This window comes from Triturus cristatus, chromosome 4_1 (assembly GCF_964204655.1).
Source record: "Triturus cristatus chromosome 4_1, aTriCri1.1, whole genome shotgun sequence".
NCBI classification, from domain to species: domain Eukaryota; kingdom Metazoa; phylum Chordata; class Amphibia; order Caudata; family Salamandridae; genus Triturus; species Triturus cristatus.
Genome location: NC_140585.1, coordinates 80,690,475 through 80,699,966, shown reverse-complemented (window position 1 = coordinate 80,699,966; position 9,492 = coordinate 80,690,475). Strand labels below are relative to the sequence as shown.

The window sequence follows — 9,492 nt, the reverse complement described above, 5'->3', positions numbered from 1 at the left end:
CTGATCCTGGCCCGGGCTGCTCAGTCGTGTGGCCCTGGCCACGTCCCGGCTCACCCTGCCTGTGTGACCTTGACCCTTTTCTGGCTCACCCCAGTCCATTATGTGACCACTCCTGACCCGGCTCACTCCAGCGTGTGTAACCCTGTCCCGGCTCACCCCAGCGTGTGTGGCCCTGTCCCGGCTCACCCCAGCCTTTGAGACTGTGACCACGGCCCTAGCCTCCCCTGTCCCTGGCCCGGCTCTTCCTTGCTGTGATCCTGACCCGCCCCATAACCATCGTCCCCGGGCGGGCCCCGCTCAGCCGGTTCCCGCAGCCCTTGGAGCCCTCATCGTAAGCCTGCCTGGCCCGGTCCCTCCCTCCTCCCGCCGCCGGAGGAGGGGCAGGAGAAGAGGCGGTGTTTACTGCAGAGGAGGCTGGGCGCACCGGCGGCTCCCGGGAGACGGAGACAAACGGGGCACCGGAGCCCCCGGCCGGGAGGTAAGAGGACCCCTGCCCCCCATCGGCGTCTGAAGCCGAATCGAGCCGCTATCCCGGGGAAGAGCATGTGGAGGGGATGACAGGCGAACCCCCCTGCAAGGAGCCTTCTCAGCCCTGGCATCACCCCCACCCAGATGCGGGTCGGACCCCCCTCCGTAGACCCCACCTGAGAGCCGCTCCCGCCGAAAGACCCCCAACAAACCCGTTCCCAGGTGACAACCCCCCTTGAGACCCACTGCCCCGGTACACCCCCCACCCCTTCACTCAATCCCCCTGATAGACACCCCTGAAATCCATCCCTCGGTGGCAGCCCCCCTTGAAACCAAATCCCCCGACCCCCCCCCCCCTCCCTTGAGAGACACCCCTCCGTGACACATCCCAGCCTGTACCCCTGAACCGACCTGCGCGCCCTGTCTGAGCCCCACTCTAAAACGCCTGTCAGCCCCCACCTGCTGCCGCCTTTTACCACTGACAGCCGGAGAGCCCCCCCCCCCCCCAGCCGGAGCGCCCCCCCCCCCCCCCAGCCGGAGCGCCCCCCCCCACTGAAGCTCTACCATTACAACAACCTTCAGTGCACCCCTGACAGCCTCCCCACAGACACCCGTCAGACCCCCACCTGTAGCTATCTCATTGATGACAGACCACCCCCCGACCGTTTACCACTACATCCCATTCACTGCAGTGCACAGACCCCCCCCCCCCCCGTTGTATCAATCTTATTGTGGACACACCTCTGGCAGCAGCCACCCCACAGAACGGAACCCAGACCGACCCTTCCCGCTATGCAACCCCCCCCCCCCCCCCCCCCCCCCCGCAGAAACATGCCAGACATCCCCCACTCCCTTCTTTCTCGCCCATGACAGACCCCTGCTAGTACCCGTTCACTGCGGTGCAACCCTTACCAGCTCCCCCCCCCCCCCTCCCCCTCCCGCCACACCTGAACTGCAGCCGTCTCATTCCGGGCTCCCACCCTTCACACTGACCACAGCACCCCCTCGCTGCAGTACGCGTCCAACCATCCCCCTCACCTGTAACCCTCCAGCCTGACCCCTTCTACCCCGCACCGAGAGACCCCTGACGGCCCCCTCATTCAGTGTCTCATCTGCATACGTGCCACGCTCTCCCTTGAGGCTTCTCACCCAGACCCCCACCACAGATCCTCACCCTGGCTGCAGTGCACCCCCAGTACCCCGCTTACCTGCCGCCCTCTCCCACCTGGAGTCCTCCGACTCCTCACACTGACCGCCTCTACTACCCACTACCACAATGCAGTGCACGTCCAGGCTCCCAGCTGAGGCCTTCTCTTTCAGACCCCCACCTGCACCCGACCACAGCCCCCTGGCCTCACTGCAGCGCACCTGCCTGGATCTGTCCTCTCAACCCAGACAGCCCCTCACTCCGCCCCCCTCTACATTCTCACCCCCTTCTCTTTCAGACCCCCACCACAGCCCCCTACCGATCCTCTCTGCCTGTCCTCTCACCCAGGCAGCCTGACCCCCCTCTACCACCACAACAGCCCTCCGTGCAGTGCACGACCAGGCTCCCAGCTGAGGCCTTCTCTTTCAGACCCCCACACAGCCCCCTACAGACCCTCCACCTCACCGCAGTGCCCCGACCAGCTCTCTCCCTGGACCTGTCCTCCCACCCCAGAGAGTCTGACCCCATCTGCCACCACAACAGCCCTCCCTGCAGTGCACGACCAGGCTCCTAGCTGAGGCCTTCTCCTTCAGACCCCCACCTGCACCCCACCACAGCCCACTGGTCTCACTTCAGCGCATCTGCCAGCTGTCTGCCTGGACCTGTCCTCTCACCCCAGACAGCCCCTCACTCCTAACACTGCCCCCCTCTACCACCTCACCCCCCTTCTCTTTCAGACACCACTCTAGCCCCTTACCGACCCTCTCTGCCTGTCTTCTCACCCCAGACAGCCTGACCCCCCCCCCCTCTACCACCACAGCAGCCCCCTGTGCAGTGCACGACCAGGCTCCTAGCTGAGGCCTTCTCTTTCAGACCCCCACCACAGCCCCCTAGTGACCCTCCACCTCACCGCAGTGCCCCTACCAGCTCTCTCCCTGGACCTGTCCTCTCACACCAGACAGCCCCTCACACTGCCCCCTCTACCACCTCACCCTCCTTCTCTTTCAGACCCCCACCACAGCCCCCTACCGACCCTCTCTGCATGTCCTCTCACCCAGGCAGTCTGACCCCCCCCTCTACCACCACAACAGCCCCCCGTGCAGTGCACGACCAGGCTCCCAGCTGAGGCCTTCTCTTGCAGACCCCCACCTGCACCCCACCACAGCCCCCTGACCTCAGTGCATCGCACCTGCCAGCTCTCTCCCCGGACCTGTCCTCCCACCCCAGACAGTCTGACTCCTCACACTGACCCGTTCAACCACACAACACTGCGGGGCACATACCGCCAGCCCCACCTGTAACACTCCTGCCAGCCCCCACCCAGAGACCACGGCGGGCCCTCCCCATAAATGTACAAATGTCCGACCAACCCTCTCCACCTGAGGCCTTCTTTCGCCGTCAGACCCCCACCAACACTCACCCACAGACCCACAACCTCACTACAGCGCACATCTCAGCAGACCCCGCCCCCGAGACTACCAGCACCCACTGACCCAGGAGGGCCCCTCAGTGCACCCAAGGGCGCCCCTCTTCTCTGCAGGCCACACGTCAATGTGCACAGGGTACAGAACAGGTACTTAAGTGACGTCAGCACATGAGACGGTTTCAGAGAGTCCCTTCCTATCATGACTCCTGTGGGACAGGGCGATGCCCCCCCTCTTTCACTAATTGATGTTAAATGTACTGGGCTCGTGTGAGAGGTCCTTGGTGAGTCAAGTGGCATGTTTAACTGGGATGCTGCCCTCCCTTTCTTGATGCCACTGGGCCTGGTGGCTGTCCTGGCAGCGGGGGCACGCTGGTCCAGATCCCAGGGGCAGAGATTGTATCTTTGTTTATTGAGTTCAGTGTTTGAGTTTCTTGCACGTCTGCCACCAGGGCATTTCACTCCGTTGCTAGGTATGTCGGAGAGCTGCAGTGACGGGCACTATGGTTTGTTTGTACGTCATGTTCCATCGGCAGGCATTCACGTGCTATCAGGGTAGGGGAGATGTGTCACAGGCCAGCCCCACCACTGTAGGACAGCTGGCATCGCCTCATGCATGGAGCAAAGGGCCGGGACCCAAAGTGGTGCTCAGAAGCTGGCGCTATGGAGGTCTCCATTGAATGCCAAGGTTGTGTAGTCTCGACTCCACCTCATGCCTCTTGATTCCACCATCAGACACTCCCTGCCTCTCGATTCCACCTCATGCCTCTCGATTCCACGTCATGCCTCTTGATTCCACCTCATGCCTCTTTTATCCACCACCGAGCACCTCCTGCCTCATGATTCCACCTCATGCCTCTTTCATCCACCACCGAGTGCCTCCTGCCTCTTTCATCCACCATCAGACGCTCCCTGCCTCTTGATTCCACCCCTTGCCTCTTTTATCCACCACCGGACGCTCCCTGCCTCATGATACCACCCCTTGCCACTTCTTTTATCCACCACCGGACGCTCTCTGCCTCATGATTCCACCTCATGCCTCTTTCACCCACCATCATACGCTCCCTGCCTCTTGATTCCACCTCATGCCTCTTTCATCCACCACTGGACGCTCCCAGTCTCTTGATTGCAGCTCATGCCTCTTTCATCCACCACTGGACGCTCCCAGTCTCTTGATTGCAGCTCATGCCTCTTTCATCCACCACTGGACGCTCCCAGTCTCTTGATTGCAGCTCATGCCTCTTTCATCCACCACTGGACGCTCCCAGTCTCTTGATTGCAGCTCATGCCTCTTTCATCCACCACTGGACGCTCCCAGTCTCTTGATTGCAGCTCATGCCTCTTTCATCCACCATCAGACGCCCCCTGCCTCTTGATTCCACCTCATGCTACAAATCTCTTCTTACATTTGACGCTGCTGGGTTTGGCAGTGAATGATGGCCCAGGAAAGGGGGAGGCATTACCCCCAAAGGGGGCTTATAGGAAAACCCCAATGGTAGTGAAGCAATGTTTGTGGTAGTGAGATGACTCCCCGTATTAGGTTCTCTAGACTGATGGGGTTCAATGTTTCGGGGTACCGGCTGCTCCACCTCGTTCTGGCCGCGCATTGGGGGCTTCTCTGTCTGGATACATTTGCTATCTGGCGGCCATGCTTCGGCATTAGAGACCCCAGCAGTGATTTTCAAGCCCTGCTCTTTATGGGGGACTTGACATTGTGTTCGATTACCTTTTACAACAGCGACTTCGACAGCACCCCAAACTCTAGGTTTCCTGGGTTAACTATATCGGTTCCATCTGTCATTGATGACTTTTTTACTACCCGTGATCTAATCAATTCATTATTGCCTGGCAGTATTATCTGTTCCCACTTTGGTGACCATCACCCCATCGGGGTAGCCCTGACGGTTCCGTCCAGGGTGAAATTCAAGGTTGGTGCCGGATTGATACATTACAGCCATCTACAGACCACCTCATGGAAACTCCCTAACCCCACCCAAATTTTGGGGAAAATAGTAATGGCGGCCCTGGAGCTGGTTTGGGTTGTGTGGAAGATAGCGCCTGCCTAGATACACAGGCTACTCTACATGGAGTGGTAAACGCCTTACAAGCGTGCTGGGGAAAGGCCCGGAAGGGGTCTCTACCGATCTGATGAAATGCAACATCTAACTTTGAGCCCCATTGTTGGCAAATGTTTTTAATTATCTGTAACCATTTCTAATCAGTAAGTTTTTTCTCTACGGCAGTCTATTCATGGCGACCAAAGAGGGTAGGAACTTCGCTCCTAATGGCAATCTCACTGGTACTCTAGAACACTTCATAGTGCGAGCTAACTCCGTGATTGACTAGGGCATAGATCTGATGGAACATAGTCTCGCAGGACCTTGCCCTGGCCAAAAGATCCTCGATGGGTCACTTTGCTAACGCTCGCATGCCTAAGGCTTCTAAGGGTGTCCCTAATAGTACCGGATCTGAAGTACCCATCCAGCCCCTTTGCCAATTTATAGATGATTCCACACTTAGCGGCCTTTCGAGTTGTGAGGGTTCTCCGGTGACCCCGAGAGATATAACTCCCCCAGTGAATAGGCATGGACCGAATCTACGGAACAAAAAGGGCAAAGTTTTAGGGACGATTCCAAAAACGAAGCCTCAAACCATTAGTGTATTGAGAGTTAAACCTGGGGAAGTTAAACAATCAAAACGCCGGAATATTCAAGCTCCTAAAGCTCCTAAAGCGGTTACGGGTGAGGGTTCGCGAAGTTGTGTTCCGCTTCCTGAGTCCTCGCACCGAAAAACTGCAGGGGAGGGCTTAGGCCAGGCACAGGCTCCTCCTGTTATAGCGTCCCAAGTAGATGGGGATTTCATAACATCGAAATTAGATGCGCTGTTGCGCTCCCTCCTTCGTCCCTTGGAAGAGAGGCTTGCCAGTATTGCGACCCATTTTACTAACTTTGAACAACAAATAAAGGGCACTTTAACCAGTATTGCTACTAAAGCATGCCCCCAGTGCTCCTGTAATTGTATTTCTAATAGTAGAGCTGGGGGGGTTGGGACAGATGTTACCACGATACGCTCAGAGACCCGGCCACCCCCCGTCCTACAGGTTATATCACAGGTAGCGACTGCCAAAACACAAAATCCATCACATTTTCAACATGGAGCCAGACTTAGTGACAACCAGCAACTAGTCCATAACAATGTAGGAACGCCCCCCCCTGAAAATGATAGTGTTATTGGCAGGGCAGCATGGAAGGGAGGAACCAGAGAGGTCCCTAGAACTACTCCGAGAATTGACTTGCCTCCGGAAGCAAGCCCTTATTTGGTTGTCCTTACGGGGGTTCCTGAAATTAGTGCCACAAGTAGAGAGAATTTCAGTTCTCTGAAAAATAAAATAATACAATGGCTTAACAACTATAGGCCTTTGCCCCCTGATGTTAGAAGTGAGATTATTATGGTTAGAAGGGTGGGTTGGGTGGGGTGCACCCCCAAATCTCTAACTGGTGATTGTGTGATAGTCAACTTTAGGGATCCCAGGACCGCAGAATACATTTGCAAGTGGGATACACCTTGCCCTGATACAAAAATTGGAGTTCGCCCCCTCACGTTCTTCTATCCTAGTGAATACCCAAGGTCTCAGGAAGAAGGATGGTCCTTTGTACCATATTCGCGAGGGGGAGGAGGTGGGAAGTATAGGCATGATGCATATGCTCTGGCTCGGTATCATACCCCTTGCTCAAACAGGTTCAGTTACCTGGATCAGGTCGATTGACTGAGTTGGTACAACCAGGTAGCTCGGGGTAATATTTTGGGTGAGCCGGTAGTTCCTGAGTTCACTGTGGTAGCAAGGGTAAGCAACCCGCTCCCTTGCATCCGGGGGATCCCCACTTATTCTGTAGGGACTAGTATAAACTGTCCCCTACAGAAAAAAGGTTGCATTTCCAGGGAGCAGTACTCTCCAATTAACCTAGCAAATAGTAGTGATGCCACACAGTTGGGAAGTGATATTTACCAGCAGGGGTGCGTAACCCCTCTATTAGATATCCCACACCACACCCAGGGGAACTCCGAGTACATGATTATAATGTCATGGAACGTGGCAGGCTTGAAAAGTAAGCTAGCCTGTCCAGAGTGGGGCACCTTTGTCGATACCACTGATGTCATTCTATTTCAGGAGCCTTGGGCTAGGGAGGAGTCCTATAGATTGGGGTTTGCGGCCTTTAATATTAAGGCCCGATGGGGTGGCAAAGGTCGACCCTCTGGTGGTCTGACAACGTGGGTTGGTCTACATCTAGGTTGCCAGGCGGAATCGATCCAAACCAACTCGGATGACATTCAATGTGTCCTTATGACATGGCCCACATTATATAAACTTGCAGTGGTAAATGTCTACTCCCGCCCGACCGGCTTGGCCAAGGAATCAAGTACTATTGGGGAACTATCGGTTTTTCTTGATTCCTTAAGCCCTGACATTCAGTATGTGGTCGCTGGTGATTTTAATTGCCACTTTGAGCCTTTGCGAGGGCTGAATGAGGGGGCGTTGATGGGAGAAGATGAGTACTGGGGAATTCCACCCTGCAAGTCCCCCTATGCCAAGGCATGGTCTCCACTGGCCATGCAGATTACGACCTTAACCCTACACAATTTGATTAGGGCGGTAAATGGTCGTAAGCCCTCAGATATTTCCTCAAAGTGCACCTATAATAAAAAAGATCACGAATCCCATTTGGACTATGTTATGGTAGAGTCTCGATTGTGGCCAAAGATAGTGGACCTGGAGGTACTGAACAGAATGGATAGTGACCACAACGCCCTGATGTTGAAGATGGAATCTCCCTTTATTTTAAAAAGCTATAATGAAATGACCAAGGATCCAGGCCTCGTCATCACTAACAATAGGCGGCGGGTTAAGTGGGGGAATTTGCTCGAGAAGAGGGATGCACTCCCCAGCCTATATAAAGTAATTCTTCCCCTTTTTATAAAGGCAAGCGATATTTGGGCACAAGCCCCGAGCCTAGGTGCACCAGTGAACCTGTTTTCGGTCCACCAGGAATTGGTGGACAGTCTAGCAGGTATCTTTAACCCGATTGCTCTTCCAAATAAGACTAGGGTGCCTTCTTCTTCTTAGTACAACGGCACCTGTAGGAGGATAAAAACGGATTTGTTAAGTGCCATAAAAGATGGCACATACAGCACGAAAATATGCTCACTTAGGACATTGTATAAAGAAGCAATGAAACAGGCCAAGATAGATTGGGACTGGGAGAGATGGCAGAACCTAGCCTCCGCGCTTGATAATAAGGAAATACGGAGATTCTGGCCCATCGTGAACACAGGGTCCGATGAACCCCGCAATGCGATTGAAGCTAATATAGATGCGGGGGTGTGGGAACTACATTTTAAAACCTTCTATGCAGCAACTACTGACCTAGATTTTATGCCATTGCACACATCTAAACCCGGGGAGGTGGAGGCACTGGAATTTACCCCTGAGGATGTTTTCATTGCCTTAGGGAAATTGGCGACGGGCAAAGCACCAGGTATAGATAAACTCCCTGGGGACTTGTTTAAAGATCAACTGAAGATTTGGGCGCCATATTTTTGTGCTTTATTTAACTCTATTTTGCGTGGTATGGAGGTGCCGGGTACTTGGCCCGGGAGCAGAGATTATACCAATTTACAAAAAGGGCTCCCCTCTGCTCCCAGTCAATTACAGGCCCATCGGCCTCATTGACGTCCCTCAAAAAATCTTCTCACGACTCATTTTAGATCGTTTGCAGGAGTGGATCAATGAGAATGAAATCCTCTCCCCATATCAGGCCGGCTTCAGGAGGAACACATCCACCATGGACCAGATCTTCCGTTTAGTTATGCTGTATTGGAAGACGGTAAAAATAGAGGGTGGCAGCCTCTACATGGTGTTTGTAGACCTCCGATCCACCTTTGATACTGTTCCCAGGGGGGAAACTTTGGGCTGTGCTTCGGGACTTGGGAGTTCCGCAAGCACTGCTGGGGGTTTTAGTATGGCTGCACGCTCAGAATTTTGCACAGGTCAGGTGTGCGAGAGGAGGAATACCGTCTGCTAGGTTTCCGGTAAATAGGGGGGTCAGGCAAGGGTGCGTCCTGGCCCCAACCCTGTTTTGCTTGTATGTGAATGGAATGATCTCACACTTGGATGCAGTGCCAAACAATGATGCACCTAGACTGGCAGGTAGGAAAGTTTCGGCAATAATGTTTGCCGATGATACTCTCCTACTCTCCAAGTCCCCTATGGAGATACAACGCACATTGAATGGTTTTAATGATTTCTGTTGTGCCCATGGATTAGAGATTAACGTAGACAAGACTAAATTTATGATATTTAATCCCCCTTCACACACTCGACCAGCACCAATATTGGAATCGGCCAGACTGGAGAGGGTTCAGACCTTCCAATACCTAGGCGTCATGCTAAGCGAAA

General features: G+C 54.5%; 1 protein-coding gene across 4 annotated transcripts in view; it reads left to right on the top strand.

Annotated features, from left to right (window-relative positions):
• The first annotated feature begins 341 nt into the window (after positions 1–341).
• The window catches only part of PITPNM1 (phosphatidylinositol transfer protein membrane associated 1), a 393,174-nt gene continuing 384,023 nt past the window's right edge, over positions 342–9,492 (top strand). For 2 of the 4 annotated variants that reach the window (XM_085651656.1, XM_085651652.1), the window contains exon 1: positions 342–478. The gene's annotated coding sequence lies outside the window, so the exon portion shown is untranslated. Of the gene's footprint in view, positions 479–671; positions 691–3,126; positions 3,189–9,492 lie in introns of those variants that run through there. The other 2 variants (XM_085651654.1, XM_085651653.1) reach the window with 2 other exon arrangements.